The 25,023-nt window shown below is 37.8% G+C and overlaps 1 protein-coding gene across 5 annotated transcripts in view; it reads left to right on the forward strand.

Annotated features, from left to right (window-relative positions):
• The window catches only part of PALLD (palladin, cytoskeletal associated protein), a 388,850-nt gene that overhangs the window by 14,522 nt on the left and 349,305 nt on the right, over window positions 1–25,023 (forward strand). The window lies entirely within an intron of this gene.

Consider the following 25,023-nt stretch of genomic DNA (forward strand, 5'->3'; position numbering starts at 1 on the left):
CCTATTATTTTTATTATTTCTTGTTTATTTTTTTAATTGTTTTAGGAACAAAATTGGGTTTATTTTATTCTTTTTAAATTTTTTATTTATTGATTTTAGAAGGAGAGTGGAAGCAAGAGAGAGAGAGAGAGACAGAAACATTGATCTGTTCCTATATGTGCCTTGACTAGGGATTGAACTAGCAACCTCTGCATATCAAGATAATGCTCTAACCAACTGAACTCTCCAGGCAGGGCTATTTTATGATTCTACAAGAATCCCCTGTGAACAGAAGGAAGTAGGAGGTGGTGTTGGCAGCTGTGGTGAACAACTTGGAAGACCTAGTGTTAACCTTATTGAAATTAGGTTTTTCCAATGCTCATTTTCAAGAAATACTGTCAAAAGACCATAAAATTCTAAACTCCCAGAAAAATGAGGTGGAGGATAGGAAACTGAGTAGAAACCCCCCTTCTCGCTGAGCAGTTCATGCTTACCACACCCTTCTGGAATGCCATTCCTCACTCTCGATTTCCCCCCACCTCATTAAGTCAGCCTAAACCATACAAAATATCTACTAGTGGTTTAACGTTTCAAGTTAGGGTTACACTATAAAAAAGAAGCCATTCAGTCATTTATTTTGAAAGTTTTGCTTCTATTAATGAAATTCATGTTACCTAAATTATGTAACTATAAAAAAAGTAAATTCAAACATATGGAAGTTGGAGAAATGATAAAGGACATTATTAGCTAAAAAACACTTGGTACTTTACGTTAACATAGCATTTCACAAATCACAAACTTTACCTCTCACCCTATATCCACTAATACACAGTTTGCTAGAATTGGTGTTTTTTTTTAGTTTGATGAGTCATTGCTCACAAACACGGAATAAGCATTAGTATGACCAGCTAAAAAGTGGTGTAATTAGAGGCAGGGATTTTTTTTTCCAACCAATTCAACTAATTCACCTTGAGTCTGTTTTCCCAGTAATTTGACTGTATTCCTTTTAGAAACAGACAGCAGGGGGCAGTAAAAACTTCTTAATGAGTTCACTTAATATGTCATCCTAAATTCTGTCATCTCACTACATCTTTTCCATAAAAAATTTTTCTTCTAGTTTTGCCTATAATAGAAATGAAATTGAGTAATTTTTTATTTTGGATTTTATTTAGACTTTTTTAAACCCACTAATCTTAGGAACACATCATTCTTCATAAGAAATATATTCACATGTCATTCAAAACAGCTCCACTTACATTTACCTCCAAAATAGGCCCCTTTCAAATATATTACCATGGCAATTAAGTATACCATACCCTTTCAAAAATGACAAAAATCAATCCATTTGACATCAAAGGATTGATTCAACCATACCAAAGTTTACTTAACCATTTGATAGTTTGGAATGGGGCATCAAATTCATGCTTCTACCTCTTTTCTTTTTATGGAGAGAAGGGGCATTAATTAAATTTATAGCTACAGAATTATTAACTAGTTTTTTTGTTTGTTTTTTTGTCATCTTTCTGTCTACCAAAGCCCTTGACCAATATTCATTAGTCATTATAAATTGTGTTCCTCTAGGGTAAATAAGTCTTTGCTCCATTGCTTAAATGGCCATTAATAGCTGGTCATTTTTGTATTATTTTGAGTTTCGGAGGTTTGGGTTTGATTTTTAGGTTTTTTTGTTTTGTTTTGTTGAGTAGCAAAGTAAATGCGCATTGAATTCTTTTAATTTCTTCTAAAGATTCTTGTCTCTCTGCCATAGATTTGTAAGTGCACCAAACACTTAAGAACATTCATGCCCTGGCCAGTTGGCTCAGTGGTAGAGCATCGTCCTGGCATGCAGGAGTCCCGGGTTCGATTCCCAGCCAGGGCACACAGGAGAAGCACTCATCTGCTTCTCCACCCCTCCCCCTCTCCTTCCTCTCTGTCTCTCTCTTCCCTTCCCGCAGCCAAGGCTCCATTGGAGCAAAGTTGGCCCGGGCACTGAGGATGACTCTGTGGCCTCTGCCTCAGGCGCTAGGATGGCTCTGGTTGCAACAGAGTGATGCCCCAGATGGGCAGAGCATTGCCCCCTGGTGGGCGTGCCAGGTGGATCCTGGTCGGGCAAATGCGGGAGTCTGTCTGACTGCCTCCCCGTTTCCAACTTCAGAAAAATACAAAAAAAAAGAACATTCATTGAGCTCTTTTCCATATGAGACATATGATGGTCTAAAGAGAAAATCTTCTGTGAAGGAAGTTTTGTTTAAGGAAGAAGCCCTTTAATAATGAGTTCCCTGCACTGGGGCATTTTAGAACCTGACTCAAACCGACTAGTCCAGGGGCCTTGGAACTCAGAGATTCAGTAGCCCTACCAATTCATTGGCCACCTGTATAGGCCCCAGAAACAGAAGGCAGAACTTGTGGGTAGAGGCCTCTATCTGCAGAGAGGCTCAATAGATGCTGGCTGATAAGTGCAGAGACATTCAGTGTGGAGAGGTTGGCAGCTGCCCCAGAGGTGAGTGCGGTGTGATACAGTTGCCAACAGTAAGATCCAGGCTCACTAAAAAGTAATGCCCCACAGAGAAAAATATGGGGGCAGGTAGCAGGGGACTGGGCCAGGGGACTAGAGCACAGGAAGAAAATTCTACCCTTTCAGTATTTAGTTAAGGAAAAAAGCAAAGCTCTTTACTGTTTCAAAGGGATGAACAAACAGAGCAAGAAGAAAAGACTCAGATATGATTAGATGAGGCAGGATGTTAGGGACTAAAATTTTATTGGGTCCACAGTAGGGAAACAAATTGCTAGACTGGCGTGGTTGGGCTACTACGCTGCTGGCCTGGAGCTTCTGAAATTCGGCCTAAATACAGACATGTGGTCTGGGAACCTGGACATAGGAGAGCTTACAGATGTGAATGAAGTTGCTCCAGCTAAAGGAAGGATAGATGGGAACAGTAGGATCAAAGCCAGGCCAGTCATTTCAAGACATTCCTACTTTCTGTACAATCACTCCCCACCCCCAGACATCATGGGCACAAGCACCAGTTATAACAATACCTATAAATAGGACAGAAAACATTCTCTTTTTCTCCTCTATTCTTTCATAGTTCCAACAAAAACTCAACAAAAGAGCGAAACATTTGTAGGTAATAATTGAAGTTATATACAATTTAGATGATACTCAGTTATATATCATTGATAAGCTACTCAAATTATATGCAAATTATTTGTTGACAATTTTAATTATGACATTAAAGGTCAGAATTCCCTTATATCATTCACTTTTCCTGTTCTTTACATTCTCAACTTTTGTTAGTTGCTGAAAAATTCATGAAGGGTTTTAGTTTAAAATTATCTATAATATTATAAAAATGAGGCCTTATATTTTCAGTTTGAACTGTCAAATAATTTATTCTGGCAACCATATATTTTAAAGCACATAAACATAAGAAAACTAAGATTGAAAACAAAAAATTATTTGCCTAGTAACACAAAATAATTAGCCATAGAAACAGGAAGATAATTCAGGAGAGGATTCAGCCACCGTTGCTGCTGCTTTGCTGCTTGTTCAAACCTTACTTACTAGCTCCAGAAATGGAGATACATGCAACAGATATATTTAAAAATCTTCCAGAATTAAAATTCATATTCTGAATATCTTTAAAGAATTGGCAGCCTGATAATTTCCGTAACATTTTTCTTTTTTTCTTTACCTTTTTCTTTCCTTTTTTAGTTTTTATTTATTTTTTTATTAATTTTAATGTGGTGCCATTGATCAATCAGGGTACATAGGTTCAGAGAAAACATCTCCAGGTTATTTTGACATTTGATTATGTTGCATACCCATCACCCAAAGTCAAATTGTCTTCCATCACCTTCTATCTGGTTTTCTTTGTGCCCCTCCTCTCCCCAAACCCCCTCCCACTCATAGTTATTCTTTCTCTTTTTCTCTCTTTTAGTAAGTTAATACTGTAAAATAATTTAATCAATATAAACAAAAAAAAAATTTTTTAAGTGGGGAGGCAGATATTCTCCATCAAATAACTACAAATGAAACAATATCCACAATTCATAAACAGTAGCCCAAACCATCCTTATATTCAAATTACACTGTAAGATAAATATATATATATTCATTACAAAAACACTTTTAAACACCTAGTCTCCGCAGTAAAAAATTGAATCCAGCAATAGTCTGAGCATGTTGAATATTCTAAGTATAATTATTCGTATCTAATCATAAGATGCCTATTAGGTCACTAATATTATTAGCCCAGGAAAGTTTTAATTAATGCACATAATTGAAAGCAATTAAATTCTTTCTTTTTTATAATCAATACTCAGCATCTTCAATGCCTCCAATTAGTTTACATTAGTGAGACTTTGATCATCATCAAAGCCAAAGGAAGAGGATTAGCTGTATCACAACTGCAGTGCTGTCTGTGGAAATTACTGTCTCCCTAAAAGAAAATAGAAATATAAACATTATGGCCGTCAATTCACTCTTCTTACTAAAGGGATGTGGTATACCCCATTTACTGACTGCTTTGTTTTGGGAAAATGTGGCAATAGCACCATCGGCCACTAGATCATGAATATGCATGCAGCGCTTGTAAAATTAAGAGCCATGTGGCTTAGCCTAGGAGTTTTGTTTCGTTAAAGAATATTGTCCACAATGACAATTATCTAACTCTAATATCCCCTAATATCTTACCAGATAGTACTCTCAGATTATCAATATGAAAAATTGACAATACAAGTGTTGTTACTGAACATAAAATGTACATAGGTACTATCAATTTGGGGAACAATTCTGCGATACACAATAAAGTTAGAGATATATATATACCCTAAACTTTCATGTAATACCCAATTGCTTACTTGACATCTGTGCCTGGATATCAAATACGCATATCAAATTTAATATATCTAAAACTGAACTTCTGATTCTCCTCTCCTCCAAAAGTCTTCTCTTTCCAAAGCTTCTTCATGTCAACAAGTGACAGTGCTCCTTCCAGCTCCCAAGTATTCAAGGAAAAAACCTTGGCATCATCTTCAGCCCCTCTTTTTCTTACACCTACATCACCCAATCCATCCAGCAAAACCAGGTGGCTCTACCCCTAATATCCCCAGAATCTGACCTCTTCGCACCACCCCCACTAATGAGGCTCTGGTCGAAGCCACCATCATTGTTCTCTGGGATATCTGCATTCCTTCCTAACCTATGTCCTTGTTTCCACTCTTATTCAAGCACCCAACAATGGTTCTTTTTAATGTAGTTGTGGCCACAGCACAGTGCAGAGCTATCCAGTGCCTTCTCATCGCACTCAGAGTAAAATCTCTAGTCCTCACAAACATGAATAAGGCCCCACTCTCTGACTCCACCCTCTACCTCTCCAGCCACAGCGGTTTCCTTGCTGTCCTGCAACAAGGCATGTTCCTGTCTCAGGACCTGTGCACTTGCTCCTTCCTCTACTTAGAATGCTCTCCCCCCAGATATGTGCAGGGCTGGGTTCTTCATCTCCATCATATCTCTCCGTAAATGTCACCTTCAGAGGCTAGCCACCCGTACCTACACAGTGTGAAGAAACAGGCCCTGCCCACAGCACGCTGTCCCACTCTCTGGCTTTGTTTGTCTTCAGAGAATTTACCTTATACACACTATATTTTACTTAATTTTTTTATTGTCTGTCTCCCTCAGTAGAATATAAATTCCTTGAGAATATGGACTTCCCTGCGATTCTTACTGTTGTGTCCCTAGGCTTAGGATGGTGTCTGGGTTGTAATAGGTGCTCAGTAGGTATGTAGTGAATAATAAATGAATAAATTCCACTCCTAAGAAAAAACTTTCACACCTGAAAGAAACTTTTGTTCATCTGTACAAGGATACATGTATAAACATGTTCATAGCAGCATTATTTCAGAAAAAGAAAACTGGGAAGAACCTAAATGTTTATCAAAAAGAAAACTGGTATCTCTTTGAGACAGTGATTTCATTTCCTATGCATATAAGCGGGACTGCTGGATCCTATGGTAGTTCTGTTTTTAATTTTTTGAGGACCTTTTATACTGTTTTCCACAGTGACTGTGTCAATTTACATTTTTACCAACAGTGCACAAGGTTCCCTTTTCTTCACATCCTCACCAGCACGTGTTATGTCTTGTCCTTTTCATAATAGCCATTTTAAAACAACCTAAGTATCTGCTATTGGATGAATGAATAAAGAAAATGTGTCATATCTATACAATGGAATAGTACTCAGCCATAAAAAAGATAAAAATCCTACCATTTGTGACAACATGGACGGCCCCTGAGGGCATTATCCTTAGAAAAGTAAGATAGACAGAGAATGACAAGTACTTTATAATCTTATTCATATGTGGAATCTTTAAAAAGCCAATCTTTTTTTAACCTTTATTTATTTTTATTTTTTTGGATTTCTTTTTTTTAATTTAATTAATTGTGTTTACATAGATTCTAGGGTCACCCCAAATGCATTCCCCCCTCCCCCGTATTCCCCTCAACATTTCCTTTGACCCCCCTCCCAACAGCATCCTCCCCCCTTCCCTTCAGGTTTATCCCATCCTATCATCCCCTTTCCCTCTGTCCTCTTTTCCTCTGGTCCCTTTGATCCCTACTCAGTCTCAATTCCGTTTCTCAGTTCTCATTGTTCCTTGGATTCCTCAAATGAGTGAGGTCATATGATATTTTTCTTTCTCTGCCTGGCTTAAGCCAATCTTATAGAAGCAGAGAGTAGAATGGTGGTTGCCAGGAGTTGGAGAATGGGAGATTTGATGGAGATGTTGGTCAAAGGGAAGAAACTTCCAATTATAAGGTGAATTAGTCTAGAGATATTGTACGGCATGGTCACTATAGTTAACAATACCATATTATATACTTTAAATTGCTAAGAGAGTAGATCTTAAATGTTCTCATTACACACACACACACACACATACACACACACACACACACATACAAAAACCTTGTAATTATGTGAGGTGATAGACATGTTAACAAACCTTATTGTGATAATGAGAAATCATCACACTATATATCTTTAACTTATATACTATTATATATCAATTATATCTCAATGAAGCTTAAAAAAAGAAAATAGATAAGTTGTGATGTAAATTCATATAATAAATAAACTAGAGTTTTATGAATCAGGATGTCTGAAACTCACAAACATAATAGCAATATAAAATAAATTGCATGAATAAATTTATACACATGAAGTTAAAATTGCAAAATAGGACTACTTCAGGCTTAGGTATATAGTAAAAGAACTCTATAGAAAAAAATAAGAATAACAAATTCTAAACTTCATATGATGGTAACCACAGAGATGAAGAAGAATGTGATTGGTAAGAGGTACATGAAGGGCTTCAACTGTGTTTACAGTTTTTTATATCTGAAGATGGGTAGTAGAGACACAAGTGCCAATTAGGTATTTGGTATGTCCATCAACATTATTTCTAATTAATGGCCTAATTTACTGCTTAAATGCCATTTTAAAAATGTCTTGGTGTTAAGCAATGCAAGTTGGATAGGTTGGCTTTCAACTATTTTCCCTCATGAGTTATAAGCTAACCAATTTTATAGGGTGTTTTAGTTGTACTTTAGAGCCTTTAGAAATGTTCTTATTTTGAATTCATGATATTATTAATAGAATATTATATGTATTTAGTCATGTACCAAAAATATTTTGTGGTGTGGTCTTCCCAGAGTATTGGCTGTAGAGGGTACAAAAATTTGTATATGAATCTCATTCTTAAGAAAAATGTTTATATTTACACATATACACACATGTAACACAAGGTACCTTGTTAGAACTAGCAAAAGTCTGAAGATGAATAAGAGTTGTATATATATCCCTATCTCACCAACCTAGTTGTCTCCCCTCCATCATTGTTGCTGAGTGGTAGGAACAAACAAAAGTGGGAAGATTTAAAAGGAAATAACAATTTTATAGTTTCTTATTTCTCATTCTTTTATCATTTCATTTCATTCATTTTTATTGTTTTTCTTTTCTGTACGTTTCCATTGAACTGAAAAACAAAGTCTTTTACATTTTACAGAGGGAAATAAATGTTTTCTAGGACATTAAATTGCCATTGAACTAGGAACCAAAGGAGGTTAAGCAACAGACAGAGTGACACAGTTGTTTTCCCTGAAATGCAGACAGCTTTAATTTTGATTCTTCCAAGCAGATGATTTCTGTGAGTTAATGAATAAAACGGATACATCTATCATGCTGTTTCGTCCTCTTTCCTAGTCTTCCCATGTTTTTCTCAATCCCTTTTTTCATCCAATATCTACCCACATGTAATTCCCATTTAAAAAATTAGCTGTATCTCTGCAATACTTAAATAGTCAAAACACCATCATTAATACGAATATTGAATCTGCTTCTAGAGATCAGTGAGTCAAATGGACTAACTCTGTATCACTGGACCCAGGAAATGCTGCCCCTGACTTGTTTAATGATTTAAATATTATAGCCCCTGCCTTATCACCTCTTCTTGGTCCACCATGACACAGTGATGCTGTGACAGGTCCATGACACTGTACGTGACAATGCTGCTAATACTGATGTCTCAATGAATCAGGAAGCGAGCTTAAGAATCAAGGCAAATATGGAGTATGCGTATGGTCATTGGTATCTAGCCATGAAGTAGCAGTGCTCAGATAAGACAGTAGCAGCATCTGTTCTAAAGAAGTGATTCTGTCATTTTAGTTTGCATCTCAATGTCAAGTTTCTGGATTTAACAAGAAAATCAATCAATAAACAAACAGCAACATCAATTTTCCTAAGAAATGGAGGTAGTCACCAAAAATCCCCATAGAATTAAAAATATGTTTGAGCATAAAATCATATATGCTCAAGGAACAAACAACAGAAGAGTTTAAGAATTTCAAATACAGATTCTGGAGTGAATGTGAATCTTGGCTCTATCTACCTGGCATCACCTTCACAAGTTATTTAATTTTTCTGTGTTTCCTTGTTGGTAAAATGGGAATATTAAGAGTCCTACCTCTAGTGTTACTATGAGTATTAAGTCAGTCAAGACAGGGAAAGAATTTAGAACCGTGCCAGACACATAGTAATATCTTAATAAATATTAAGATGTTATTATAAAGTTATGTATTGCTGTTAGAAAGTATTCACTTTATTGCTTATTGTCATCAATATGGTATAAATGCCCTACACCCTACCTTCTCAAAATTTTTTGAATCTGTTTCCTTCCTTTAAAATCTTCATCTTGTAATTCTCTTTTGCATTGCTAAGTGTTCACAGTGGTATAGAACTTATGGAGAGGGCATGCTTCGACATGATAGACTAAAAAAAAATGATAAGGAATACAATATATCTTGAAAGATGTTTGACCTTTTTGGACAGTGAGTCCTAGATTTGTATCTCAAGGTCAGAATCATAACCACCATGGAGTACAGTAGGATACTTTCCCCTTGTCTCTGTCTTTTGTCATTTTCTAGAAACTTTTACTTCATTTGGCCCTCTCTGTTCCTTCACTGCTACAGGGCATGGGAACAGAGCCAAAGCAAAGCAATTTCTTTCCATCTCTACCCCTCCCTCCTACAACTAATTACCTCAAAGTTGTGAAGGTCATCCACATTGTGGATGGATTACAGTGCACTTAAAAAGGCTTCCAAAAAATCAAATCTCTTTGACTATTGTTTTCTTGCTGCTTTACAAATGGTTTAGCAATTTTCCTGAGTTTACTTCACGGTTGCTTATTTAATACTTTTTAATGCCTGTTGAAAGTGGTTCCCCAACACTTGCACCACTCCCTGTTTTTGTATTCCAATAATTTCAGCAGGAAGAAAACTAAAAATAATTTAAGAAACAAATGCAGGCTTTCCCCCTAGCTAGATTAAATGGGCTTTGATTTTCTATTTTCTTCCTTCTAAGTAGTATACCATACAGCCAAGTTTTCAGAAGAAAAAGAATGGGATTTTTGGAAGTCTAATTTATTGTTATGCAAACTACTGTGAAACAGTTGTTTTAAAAGAATTTGTGAAGTTTCAGATTCTTTTGCAATCAAAACTACATTCAATGTGTCAAATCTTTTCTGTAGAGTTGGTTACTTTAAGAACTTCTTGACATGTTTCTTCATTCGCCTTGGGGCTGTACTACATCATGGATCACTGAATCTGTTCAGGCATAATTACAGCAATTTAAGAACTCCACTTAGACATTGCATTCTTTTGACCATTACAAGGAGTTACTTTACAATGCATCTAAAGCAAGTATAATTATAAGTCTGAAATTTGATACAGCTCACCATGTGAACCAAGATGCAAAAATTTCCTACAGGTTGGTGTATTCAAATGATGTGAAGTGATAGAAATTATTTTTTTCTATTCAATTCTAATTTGGGCCAAGAAATAGTTTTCATATTTCATATCTGCTGAAATAAGAGTAAATTGCTAGTCACCTGAGCACTGATAGAGGAAACCCAATCAAAAGTCTTTCCTGGAAGAAAGATTACTAATTGCAAATGGAAACTCTGTTCTCTTGGTTATGAATTCTAACAGTGAAGTCTGGTTCTGTGTAACAGCATATGGTAAATTAGGCCACAGAAACAGTTTCCAATCACTGTTTATACAATCCACATGTGGGCCAGGAAACTTAAATAAAAACACCCTGAGGAATAAGGATTTTTTTTAAGGTGACAGCTTTTAGTATTGGTTGCTGGAATTGGAGAAGTATTTTCTAATGGAAAAATAGAAAACAAGTCTGATGAAAATTATTTCCAAATAATGAAGGAGAATCTTCAAAGAGAAAGAAGGAGAGGAAGTAAAGGAGAAGGAAGAAAAACGGGAGAAGAGAGGCCCTGGCCGGTTAGCTCAGTGGTAGAGCGTCGGCCTGGTGTGCAGGAGTCCTGGGTTCGATTCCCAGCCAGGGCACACAGGAGAAGCGCCCATCTGCTTCTCCACCCCTCCCCCTCTCCTTCCTCTCTGTCTCTTCTCCTCCCGCAGCCAAGGCTCCATTGGAGCAAAGTTGGCCTGGGCGCTGAGGATGGCTCTGTGGCCTCTGCCTCAGGCACTAGAATGACTCTGATTGCAGCAGAGCGACGGCCCCGGATGGGCAGAGCATCGCCCCCTGGTGGGCGTGCCGGGTGGATCCCAGTCGGGCACATGCGGGAGTCTGTCTGACTGCCTCCCCGTTTCCAACTTCAGAAAAATACAAAAAAAAGGGGGGGGGGGGGAGAAGAGAGAAAGAAGGAAGGAAAGAAGGAGAAAAGGAAGGTGGAGGGAGGGAGGGAGGGAGGGAGGAAAGAAATTAACATTTGAAGAAATTGGTTCTTCCTTTGAAAGCCAGAGAGATTTTCAAACTTATTTTTACCATCATAGAAAGTATCACAGACCAATTGCATTAACAAAAAATGTTCCCATTGTTCTTATGAATAGAGAGAGCAATAGATGCATAGTTGATGAAGTTTAAGAAGATGAGGTGGATATGTTACTGTTTCAGTTTTGGATCTTGAACCACAACAGACAGAGAATAAGAATTCTCCACATCATTAATAAGAATTTGGTTTTGTTGAAGGGGCCAATGTGGACCAGCAAGCTTTCTAAAGTAATATACCACTACTGAGAAATATGAGGATTTGATAAAGCGTAAGAGTGTAGTAGGAGCTACTCACACCTGTCTAGGAACTTCATCATCCCCAAATAAAGAGACCTTGACAGTTAACACCGGAAACTTAACTGTAGCAGTATGTATATGCAGTCATTGTGCAAAATTATATGTATAACTAACTTGTAGAAAATTTATGCTAACATGCCATTTTCTTCTTTTTCAACCCTTTGTTGATAACATCATGAGTTAAAGTAATTCCTCTTTATTTTCCTTACAGAGCTACTGAAGTTAAGACCTTGAAAAAGTTGTCATTCTCCTCGTAATATAATAGATATAATGATAATAGCCAACTTTTCTTGAGTACTTAAGCATGTGCCAGGCATTCCTCTAAGGTCTTTCCATTTATAATCTTATTTCTTTTCTTTTTTTTAAGTTTTTTTTTTATTCATTTTTGGAAAGGAGAGGGAGAGACAGAGGGAGAGAGAGAGAGAAGAGAGACAGAGAGAGAGAAGGGGGGGAGGAGCTGGAAGCATCAACTCCCATATGTGCCTTGATCAGGCAAACCCAGGGTTTCGAACCGGCGACCTCAGCATTTCCAGGTCGACACTTTATCCACTGCGCCACCACAGGTCAGGCCTATAATCTTATTTCTAGAGGTAGATGCTAACCATATTTTTTGGATTCTAAGATGTATATTGTGTTATACTTTCACATCTTTGTAATCTGAATGCACCCTTCAGGAAAGAGCATTTTACGATCAGTCAGTCCAGAGTCAGGCTGTGGTTGTCGTTGCCTGTGCACATACAGGTTTGGCCAGAACTATCATTTTTGTTGAGTTATTTGTGTTGTTGGTACTACATGCTGTTTTTTTCCATCTTAAAGGTTCATTTAAAAATGGTGTCATGTAGAGAGTGCCATGTTAGGGTCAACTAATGTTAAATTAATTAATGTTTTTTAAAAAAAGGAGCTAAGGCGTGAATTGTTTAGGAAGATTGGCCAATGGTTCACTTGACACTATACTGACAAACAAAACCAAGTGAGGTGCACAGCCTTTCTTACAGAATGGTGCTCCAACAGAAAATTGGGGTGATTCCCCAGCATACCCTTAAAAGCACTTAACATGGTAGTTGTATTTCTTTAAAAGCAAAATGTCTATGAATGGCTTCCTTCCATTGCCCCATGCAATGATGGGAAGACTTGGAAAAGGAAAGCGTCATGGTAAATGATTTAGTGGTCCTTACTCTGTGTCCACTCCCAGCCCACTCTGTAGTGTTGATATGATGGAGAGCCAGCATCTTTATTAGCAGGAACAATCTCCATTGATGTAGCTTGTGAGGGCATGGGCTGTAACTCCCACTATCAACCAGGTCTCTCTCTTTTGTAAACAGAGCAGTAATCCCAAGCAGAACATAACAGATATGATTTGTAATCTAGTATGTACCATTTACTTCTTATGTTTCATGGCCAGCATTTTAATTAAGAATATGTTATCATATGTTGGCCAGAATCCTGATACATGAAATCATCCCATCCTTCAAGAACAAGGACAAATCATCACTGCCTAAAACAGAGGGGGAACAAGCCCCAACAATTTCAACGTGTTAGTTCAGTTGATTTCTGATAGACCCTTTCTATTAAAAAAAAAAATGCCATTATAAAATATAATACAATAAGATCCATTTTATAGAATAAACTCTTTTAACTTTGAACAGGCAGTTATTATGAGGGAAGTATGAATATTGAAGAAATCAAATTGACTTTCAGATAATTCATAGGATGAATGTCATTATACCATTAAAAGTCCATGTGCACATCAAAATGACAAATATTCCTCAACCCAATATAACTAACCTTCATCAGGGGCCATGCCATGTGCTAAAAACAGGAAGGTAGGGGGCAGTGCTCCAAGAAAATGCCATCTTACCCCTCAGGTTTAGGTCAGCTCCATTTAGAAGAAATACGTGCTACCCAGTAGTACACGTTCAGCTCCACAAATATCTTGACCAACTCATTTCCAACTGAGGTTTCAATACTTGAGGGGAAATAATTTAATGGAAGATTTCTGGAGTGTACAATTCAAAGACCCTGTTTATTAACTATTTGTTAATGGAACATGGCAATGTACTACCTCAAATTAGAGATGCCATCACTTTCAGTGTAAACAACTGAAATTCCATAGAAAACGGCCAGTAGAATCACTTTAGTACAAGAACTGTTGTATGTTTGGATTGTATCCTTTTTCCAATTTCTAATGGTCCAATGCATGTAGAATGATGAATCCATTAACAAGGTGTGTATATCCTACCCCAAATCAAAGTAACTTTACTACTACTGTATAATATATAATATATACTTGTAATACTTACATTGCCGGTTTATTTTTCTTTTTTTATATTGAATTTATTGCAGTGACAATGGTTAATAGGATTACATAGGTTTCAAGTGTACATTTCTATGATATATGATCTCTATTTTGCATTGTGTGCCCACCACTCAAAGTCAAATCATCTTCTGTTATTATATATTTGGCTCCTTCACCCTTTACTACCCTCAACCCCCTTCCCTCTGGTAACCACCATATTGTCGTTTGTGTCTATGAGTTTCAGTTTTATATCCCACATATGACTGAAATCATATGGTTCTTAGCTTTTTTTGACTGACTTATTTTCACTTAGCATACTATTCTCAAGGTCCATCCATGTTGCCACAAACGGAGATAGTTCATCTTTTCTTATGGCTGAATAGTATTTCATAGTATATATGTACCATATCTTCTTTATCCAATCAACTATTTAAAGGACACTTTGGTTGTCTCCATGTCTTGGCAACTGTGAATAATTCTGTACTGAGCATAGGATTGCATATATCTTTGCAAATATACTGCTCACAAAAATTAGAGAATATTTCAAAATGAATATGAAGTAATAAAAAAAGCACTTCATTTTTTTTATTAAACAAGAACATCATAAAAGCAAAGTACAAGTCAAAGAAAGTTATTCAATTATGCAAATGAGATGCAAAGCCAACTTTTATTTCATTGGTGAAAATGCACCATACAAAAGGCTGAAAGTACTGGAGTATCTGCACATTCCCTGATCCCCTCATTTTTGTGAGCAGAGTAAATGCTTTCAAGTTTTTAGGGTAGATACCCAGAAAAGGGATTGTTTGATCATATGGTAACTCTATTCTTAATTTTTTGAATAATTACAATACTGTTTTCCATAGTGGCTCTATTAGTTTACATTAACACCTGCATTGACTGAGGGTTTCTTTTTCTCCACAGTCTCTTCAACAATTGCTATTACTTGGCTTGTTGATAATAGCCATTCTAACAGGTATGAAGTGGTACCTTGTTGGAGTTTTGTTTTTGTTTTTTGGTTTTTGGTTTTTGTTTTTTTGCATTTTTCCGAAGCTGGAAACGGGGAGGCAGTCAGACAGATTCCCGCATGCGCCCAACCGGGATCCACCCGGCATGCCCACTAGGAAGCGATGCTCTGCCCCTCTGGGGCGTGGTTCTGTTGCATTCAGAGCCATACTAGCGCCTGAGGTAGAGGCCACAGAGCCATCCTCAGCACCCGGACCATCTTTGCTCCAATGGAGCCTCGGTTGTGGGAGGGGATGAGAGAGACAGAGAGGAAGGAAAGGGGGAGGGGTGGAGAAGCAGATAGGCACTTCTCCTGTGTGCCCTGGCCGGGAATCGAACCCGGGACTCCTGCACACCAGGCCGATGCTCTACCACTGAGCAAACCAGCCAGGGCCTCTTATTGGAGTTTTGATTTGTCTTTCTCTAATAGCTAGTGAAGTTGAGCATCATCATTTTATATGTTGACCATTTGTATGTCTTCTTGGGAGAAGTGTCTGTTCAGGTCCTCTGACCATTTTTTTATTAGATTGTTTGTTTGTTCGTTTGTTTGTTGAGTTATATGAGTTATTTATATATTTTGGAGCGGTTGTTTGCAAATATGATCTCTCATTTGGCTGCTTGCCTTTTAGTATTGTTGGAGGTTTCTTTCACTGTGCAGAACCTTTTTATTCTTATATACTTCCATTCATTTATTTTTGCCTTTACTTCCCTTACAGTTGGGGTCAAATTCATAAAATCTTCTCTAACACCAAGGTCCATAAGTTTAGTACATATGTTTTCTTCTGTGTAATTTACTGTTTCAGATCTCATATTTAGGTCTTTTATTCATTTTGAATTAATGTGTATGTGGCATTCCAGGTTTCCCAACATCATTTATTAAAGAGGCATTCTTTTCTCCATTGTGTGTTTTTGGTGCCTTTGTCAAAAAATATTTACCCTTATACATGTGGTTTTATTTATAGGCTCTCAATTTTGTTCCATTGCTCTATGTGTCTGTTTTTCTGTCATACCATGCTGTTTTGATTATTGTTGCTCTGTAGTATAATTTGAAGTTAGGTAGTGTGATACCTCTTCTTTGTTCTTTTTGCTCAGGATAACTTTGGCTATTCAGGGTCTTTTGTGGTTCCATACAAATCTGATTATTTTTTGTTCTATTGCTTTAAAAAATGACATTGGTATTTCGACAGGGATTACATTAAATCTCTATGTTGCTTTAGGTAATTTAAAATTTTCATATTCACCTAGTCCCTCTCATCTATAAATCTTAAACTCATAACATTATTCATCCAATATGATCTGTAAAATGGCTTCAGCTTTTTGAAAGTTAAAGGTGTGTCTTCTAACAAGAACCAGAAGAAAAAAAATATTGTTCCCTTCCAGCAGAGTTCAGCTTCCCACATATACTTCCCGAGCTCACAGAGCCATGTTTTCCTCAGAACACAAGACAGACTAGCTCTCAGCTACCTGCAGTTCAGAATGCACTATTTGGTCTCAGCAATTTCTTGACTCCAAGGGGTCTTCCTCAAGTTCTCAACTGTCACACATATGTTTCTTCTCTTCTCCTTTTGATGGTTGTCTGGCTTTCAAATTTTGACAAATCAGAAAAAGATCAAACCCAGCCAAAACCTGTCTTTCATTACAGTTTGTTCTGGTTGAATTGTTAAATTTTCTCACTTCCATGGATTAAGAGTAAATTATGATCCAAACTGAAAGACGAGCTGGGTTCGTCTCTCTCACTCATATCCACATTGCAGATCAGTTCTTTTTCCCTCACCACACTGAGCGCTATCTTTTGCCCTGTAGCCTCACTTTCATCCAGGAAGCCTGCTTCCCCCTCAAGTAGATATATAGAAGCACAACTTAGTTTGCCTTTAGCATTCCAACATAATGCCATACCTGCACGAATCTACTCTACATAATAGGATGATGGGTGACACGTATTAGAAATTACCTAAGGCTCTCGGCATGTAGAGTATTTTCTCAAACCCTCACCTGCATGGCTATGCTTTGCTAACCAAATGCAGTCAACAGATCTTACATTATCAAAGCAGTAAGCAAGCCTGAAGTCATGGGTTAAAAAATTACTGAGAGGCAAATGAAGGCTCAAAACAGAATCAAAAGAGGCCAGGTGAAGAATTAGAAGCAGATGGCCTCAGAAACCGTTCCAAAGAGAAATGAGAAAAGGCAGAGCTGAAGATGGTTGAGTGCTAGAGACCATCACCACAGCCATAGACCAGATATTTCCAGGTCCGATCTCCAGGGGAAATAAGCCGACATGGCAAGTCTCCTGCTCCGCTGACCAGTTGTGGAATTTGCCTCAGCTGTTTGTGAAGGAATAGTTATTTGCTCGCCATATTTATGTGACAACAATCTTAAAGTGACCCAAGTCATTGCCAAAAAGAGTAATATTCACGGGTTGCTTCCTTATGACTTGGCAGCATCGGCATGGAAGGAAGTGAACACAGTACCTCCTTTGGGTTCCCCATGCCTTCACAACGGCATCAGAAAAGAAACTTGCAAATATTCCTTTGGACCAAGCTGACAGAAAATTTTATTAAGGTTATAAAAATACATGTACTTAAATATGAATCTGCTTTCTGGTCTGCTCTTACTTTTGCCCCCCCCCCCCAATCCTCTGGTTACCTTTCACAGCCCCCAGCAGAACCTCTCTCCACTCTTCTTACCCACCTCTCTTGCCCATGGAAGCTGACCCGGGAGGTATCACAACAGATTTTTTCAGTCTCTGGTTGGGTTCAGCCTCCAGGGAGCCCTGGTAGGTTGAAAGAAATAAAGAAAGAGAGGGGCCCTAGCCAGTTAGCTCAGTGGTAAAATGTTGGCCTGGCGTGCAGAAGTCCAGGGTTCGATTCCCAGCCAGGGCACACAGGAGAAGCGCCCATCTGCTTCTCCACCCCTCCCCCTCTCCTTCCTCTCTGTCTCTCTCTTCCCCTCCTGCAGCCAAGGCTCCATTGGAGCAAAGATGTCCCGGGCGCTGAGGATGGCTCCATGGCCTCTGCCTCAGGCGCTAGAGTGGCTTTGGTCGCAACAGAGCGATGCTCCGGATGGGCAGAGCATCGCCCCTTGGTGGGCTTGCTGGGTGGATCCCGGTCAGGTGCATGCGGGAGTCTGTCTGACTGCCTCCCCGTTTCCAGCTTCAGAAATAATACAAAAAAAAAAAAAAAAAAAAAAAGAAAGAGAGGAATTCAAGGTGCTTGGTCCCCTTGCTTCATCTTTATGGGTTTGTCCTGTATCTATCTATCAAATGGAGATCTCTCAAAATTATGTCCTCTTCTGTGTTCAGGAAGCCACTTCCTGCATTGGTCCTTCAGGATTAGGAGTGGTAACAATCTGTTTTATAACCCCAGTTGACACATTATCCCTGTGGTTTCCCTATACTGTGACACCACCTTTGGATCTACTACTATGCTGGAACCCTCCTTGAGTTATCTGAGATTTATTGCATCCCTTTTTTGTAGCTGAGACTACAGCATCCTTCTGGTTGCCCCTATCTATGTAGGAAGATGACCCTAAATCCTTATAATCCACATGACCAATTACTGAAATACTTTACCCTGAAGTTGTATTGGTAAATTCTGTATTACTCACAGGCAAGGTATCCAGCTTGGAAATTATTTTACCAGCTCTCATTTCCTTTACCTTCTCATTGTTTGCTCTTAGACTTTTAAAGTAAACTTTAATTCCAATTCTGCTGTTTGGTAAAAGAATCGCATTGCTGTGAAGGTGGAAAACACACTATGCTATTAGTGGACTTTTCTCATTTATACTTTCTCTGTCAGTGAGAAAAAAAAATGAATAACACTTAATTGAGCATGACATAAGCCTGGCATTTTTCTAAGGACCTTATATCCATTCTCTCATCTAATCCTCATGAGGGATATATAGAGTAGGCCCTATTATGATTGTATGGTATCACCATTTTATACAGGAGGAAACTGAGGTTCAATGAGGTGAGTAAATTATCCAAAGACATACCGCTGGTTGGTGATATATCTGGGATTACTAACTCCAAAAGTTTGATATTTGGAAGACCTCCTAATTATTGGTGTATTATGCATTTGGAGTGGTGTTTTGTGTATTTAATGGTGCCTTAAAAACAGTCCAAAACTTAGGGACATAAAACAACTTGTTATCTTCTCCCATTTGAAGGCTTGCTATCACAGGTGTGTATTCTTAGACATAGTTCTCATGTCTATTATGCTGGGCTGAGTAGACTCTAATGAGGGTCCAGAACACAGGAAACCATGGGGTGAGGGTGAGGCAGGTGGTACAACAGGCAGATAGTTTGAATTTAAAGTCAAATTGGAGATAGATGAAGAGTCCAGATTAATAGTAAGGAAGAAGAGCTCAGCATATAGTCGGGAGCTCATGAAGGAACTGTGCTCTATACACAGACTAAAAGTAAAGATATTTCATGAAAATTGATAGAAAAAGAAAAGCCTGCACTGTGGTGGCGCAGTTGATAGAGCATTGACCTGGAACACTGAGGTTGCCAGTTTGAAATTCTGGGCTTGCCCGGTCAAGGCACATATGGGAGTTTTTGCTTGTTACCCCTCACCCCCTTCTCTCTCTCTCTCAAAATGAATTTAAAAATTGAAGAAAAAAAGAAAGAAAGCTGAGATAATAATAGTTATGCCAGACAAGATAGACTTTAAACAAAGACTATAACAAGAGACAATGAAGGACCCAGAAATTCTATTTCTGGGTATTTATCTGAAGAAATCCAAAACACTTAGTTGAAAAGAAGTAGTGCATATATACAATGCAATATGACTCAGCCATAATGAAACAATGAAGAAATCTCCCCATCTGCAACAACAGGGGTGGGCCTAGAGGGTATTGTGCTGAGTGAAATATATAAGGCAGAGAAAGACAAATACCATATGATTTCATTTATATGTGAAATCTAAAAAAATAAAACAAATGAACAAGCAGACCAAAAACAAATCCATAGATAAAAAGAACATTTTGATAGTTGCCAGATGGGCGGGGGCTTGGAGAGATGGGTAAAAAAGGTGAAGGGATTGATAAGTACAAATTGGTAGTTACAGAACAGTCATGGGGATGTAAAGTGCAGCATAGGGAATATAGTCAATAATATTCTAATAACTATGCATGGTGTCAGATGGGTACTAGATTTATCAGAATGACCACTTCATAAGTTTTATAAATGTCTAATCACTGGCTTGTATACCTGAAAATAATATATGTCAACTGTAACTGAAAAATAAAAAATTATTAAAATTAAAAAAGATGAAAAAGGAAGAGAACAAAGCTTGGCTCTCATCTTCAGTCGTGTACCCTATAGCACGGTATACACTCAAGGGTGGGGCCGGAAGAAGGACAAGAGCAGTCCATCACACAGGTGAGAAGGGTGTGACCTCCCCAGACTCTCACTGAACTGCATTCTCAAGATGTGGTTGGAAAAGCCAGAGCTAGATTTCCCCTCCAGAACGTTAAACTGGTAACTTGCTACACTCAACTTATGTCTGTTTTATTAAAGCTAGAGAATAATCATTTAATAAGAAAAATATTTTCAAAAACGATCTCAAAACTAATTCAATAATATCATCTCCCATAAGAGGTCTCAAAGGACAGATGGCTATTACAGAATCAAATAAAGCAGGTGTGATTTTTAAATCACATACAAAATTATTCAGTATTGACCTTTTTTGTTTTTAGAAATGAGAAACATTAAATTAATGAAAATAAATATTTTAAGACATCAAAGCAAAACATATATCTTCTTCACCTAAACTATTGGTTCAAACACTTATTTTTATTTTACAATATGTATAAGTTTCAAACTAGTTTCTTATTTCTCAACTAGTTTTTCCCCTCACTCTAGATGGCACATATTTTTTAAATATTTTATTTTATCAACCTGCTGGGTCTTCGGGTCCTGTGTAGGAATAATTATCATACATATTGAAATAGATGGAATAAAGCCTTTCAGACAATTTATTTTCCAGAATAGTGAGTGTATACAATTGACAGAAATGAATAACAATATCTAACTCTAATTTACCCCTGCAACCAGCAACAGAGGAAGGTAGTTCCCAAAAAGTAGAAGTACAGTATTTTATCTGATAATTTCCACCTTCTCACTAAACTAAATATTTTGTTGCTAGTGGTCCTCTGCCCTTTTCCTTTCATGTTATTGAATGTTTACTGCATGAATTTGGAATATGTTATTCACATAACAAACACAAAGTGCTGTCCAAGAGTATAATGATTTGGCCCATCACTTTGGTAAACCTGGAATTACAGAAGGGAGACAGATGACATATTTATAACTGGAAGTTCCTGCCTCTCAAGATATAGATATAATTGTAACCCACTCTTGCCAATTTTATGGCTTGTGGAAGTTCCAAACATACCCTAGAATTTCTTTCATATCCTTCCTCACCTCCTGGGCTCCTGATCCTGCACCAGCTTCCATGCTGCTCTGAGTGGACTCAGATGGGTAAAGGCAGCATTTTTTTAAGTTTTACAGTGAAACATTTTTATTCACATTCATAAGCCTAAGAACGTTCACAGAAAATAGTGCGAAAAGAAACAGGTAAGAGATGAGAGATCAGGAATGTACACGATGTATGCAAGCTAGGAGGGCACATAATCTGGGAAGACACGTGTGTTCACCTGTAACCATCAAGACCACCTGCCATTGTGGGTTTTTATCAGATTTGCCTTGTCCTTGCCTCTCTCTTCTTGCCCCCATTTCTCTTCCTAATCCACCTCCACTTCTTCAACCTTCCCTTCTCTCTTAGATAGCAACAGAAGCTCTGAATTATTTTTCTTCTAATAGACAGGGCAACATTCCCCTCCTCCAAAGTCTTGGAATCATCTGACACCTAGATATTTCAAACAGAGATTCTCTTGCTGGAAGGAATTTTTGTGCAAACTATAAATCATATTTAAAAATATTCTCCCTCTTATTACATATCCCTAATTCAAGGCATGACTATAAAGAGAAATAATATAACCTATTATTAGGGGTTGCATACAGTAGCAAGATTTATTGATTTTATATATATGAATATGTATGAACAAGTGAATATGTTTAAGTGTAGGTTATGTGATGATTTTTAAATCCTATTTGATAATAAAGTCATTTTAGAGTAACAAACAACACTGCTTAAAAAGACTAATATAATTTTTAAGATGATGATGATAAATCTCATATCCATGGTTAGGCCCAGAATCTTATTATTATTTTGCCTGAGCAAATTACAGGGACTAAAGCTGCCTGCCTCCAAATCTTTGGAGAGAATAACCCAGGCATGAACATGATTCACCTTAAAGCAGAGGAATGATCAAGTACCAACGTTTTGATCTGAGCAAAGCTGCAAAGTCAGAAGGAGTAAAGGGCCGGGTGGGACACTGGGTGAGGCCAGTCACATATCTTCCGCCTCAGTTCTAATGAACTTGGCGGCTATGAAATTTATAAATGAGCCAAAGGGGCCAGGCCACACTTTGAGAATACTCAGCAAAAATTATGAATGCTGATGGAAAACTCTCTTTCAGATTGATGCTCATACAATGCAGATACTAGACAGACACAAATGATATCTTCACAAAGTTGATGATCCCCGGGGCCACACAAACAGCTGCCCTGCTGAAGACATGTTCAACAGAAAATCACCTATCCTTGGAATAAATCTTTTCCTATCTTGACAATACAGGTTGGAGGTATGGTTTCTTATGGAGGAATCTTCCCATCTATAGACTCTCCTCTTATTAAAAGCAATAAGATCTTAGCTATAGCAAAGAAAACATAGCATATTACTTATACCAGCCATTTTAGGTCTTGATTCATAAGTATGATCCACCCGCCAAGAATCACCAGGTATTACAAGAAAATAAATAACATGAAAGAACTTTGCTTCTCTCACTTCATCAAGATGAATAGACAGAACCAATCCCATCAGGAAGCCAAGGTATCTTAAGAAAAATTTTAAAAGAGAAGGTTTTTTTACTCCTATTTAAACAACAGGAAGATACAGTGTTGATAAAATAAAAATGTGTTATATTGGGGGGAAAAGAACAGAACAGAACATAGTGAAATTTAAAATAGAATTATAAAAATAAAAATTGTAGTAGATAGTCTGAATAAGCAAAGGAGAGCACTAATTTTCTCATAGGGAAGGGAAAAATGTGAAGTTTCTTAAAATGGAGATCACAAAGAAAAAAAGAGATGATAAATGTTGGGGAAAGGATAGAGATGAAGGAGAATCATGAGGCCAGGTTCCATCTAGTAGAATTCCATAAGGGGAATAAAAAAGATAATGCAGGGGAAGGAAATAATGGAAAGAAATAATAGAAGAAAATTAGTCTTTTCTGTAGAAATGAAAGCAACTTCAAATTGTCGGGAAAGAATCAGTGTTAAAGGACTAATGAAGCTCTTCATGAAATTTCAAGATAAAGAGAATTATAAAAGCTTTTAAGAGCAAAATAGGTTACCCAACTAAAAAACTAGCTGAATACCTGACATTTCATCAGAAGTATTCAATTCTTGAGGACAGTAATGCAAATCATATTTGTGTGCATATGTTTTGGAACAATGTCTGTAAGAATATACATCAAACTTTGGGGAGCTCAAGAAAGAAGAAAGAAAGACTCACTTTTGTCTGACCAGGAGGTGGTGCAGCAGAGAGAGCATCAGACTGGGACATGGAGGACCCAGGTTTGAGACCCCGAGGTTGCAAGCTTGAGCGTGGGCTCATCTGGTTTGAGCAAAGCTCACCAGCTTGAGCCCAAGGCCGCTGGCTCAAGCAAGGGGTCACTCAGTCTGCTGTAGCTCCCCAGTCAAGGTACATATGAGAAAGCAATATGAGAATGAACAACGAAGGTGCCACAATGAATTGATGATTTTCATCTCTCTCCCTTCCTGTCTGTCTGTCCCTATCTGTCCCTCTCTCTCTGCCTGTCTCTGTCACACACACACAAAAAAGAAAGATTCATTTTTTCCTTTATCCCCTGCCATTGTTTTAATTTTTAATATGATCTTTTATTACCTTTCTTTTATTGAAAAAAGAAAACTTTAACTCTGGCAGCAGAGTTAGAGTTAATTGCCAAGGAAAGCAACCAGAGGCTGCTAATTCAATTACAAGGCTATTACAATGGTTTCCAACAAGAAATTGAGGGGGAAAAAAGCTACAACAATAGAAATGAGAGGCCAGACTAGAGGAACATTTTGAAGAAACTTTTGTTGATTTGGTGAGTTATGGAAATTAAGGCTGTAAGAGAAAGAAATGATAAAGGTGATTCCTAAAACTCCTAGTCTGATTGCCTGTGTGAATGATGATGCCATTCGGATAGGAAAGACCAAAAGAGGAATAGATTTATTTTGGCTGTTAGGAAAAAGGTGATAGGTAATATGTTCGTTTTGATTTTCAATTGCAGGTAGAGAATACATATAAAAGGTCCTAACTGTGATCTGAAATAGAGCCGTAGCTTGGGAGGGATGTCAGGTGGAGAGACAGCCAGGTCCCTCGGATGGGTGGACAAGAGAGATGAAGATTGATGATTGACCCTTGTGGGATGCCCTGTACTTGGGGCAGCTGAGAGAACACCCAACATGGAGTGCTCAGAGAAGAAGAATCTTGAGAGTTCAATGTCATAGCTAAAGAAAGACATTTTCAACAAAGAGGGGAAGGGTTTACACATCAAAGAAGACAAGAAAGAAGAGTAAAAATGCAAATGCAAGGTCTGGCAACTGACAATGTAGTTTTCTTTGAGAAATTTCAGATTAATAAATATTTGAACAGTCTAATAATGTTATATAATATATTAAATGGCTCATCAGGTTTTTCTAATATAGGCATCTCTTAACTACTGAGGTCTTTTAACATCTTAAGAAAGACAAAGGTAGAAATTTCTTTTCAGGTAGCAAGTTAACAAGATTTCTAGGGTTCCAAGCTGAGGTCAAACTACATATCCAGGAGTGCCAAGCCCAAGGAGAAGAGTGGGACCGATGCCAGGATACAGCGACCAAAACCAGCAGGAGTCAGACCAGAGCCCAAGAAAGGACAGAGGCTACAGGGACATTAGGAGCAAAAGTGTCAGTCTGAG

Source organism: Saccopteryx leptura, chromosome 1 (assembly GCF_036850995.1).
Source record: "Saccopteryx leptura isolate mSacLep1 chromosome 1, mSacLep1_pri_phased_curated, whole genome shotgun sequence".
Lineage (NCBI taxonomy): Eukaryota > Metazoa > Chordata > Mammalia > Chiroptera > Emballonuridae > Saccopteryx > Saccopteryx leptura.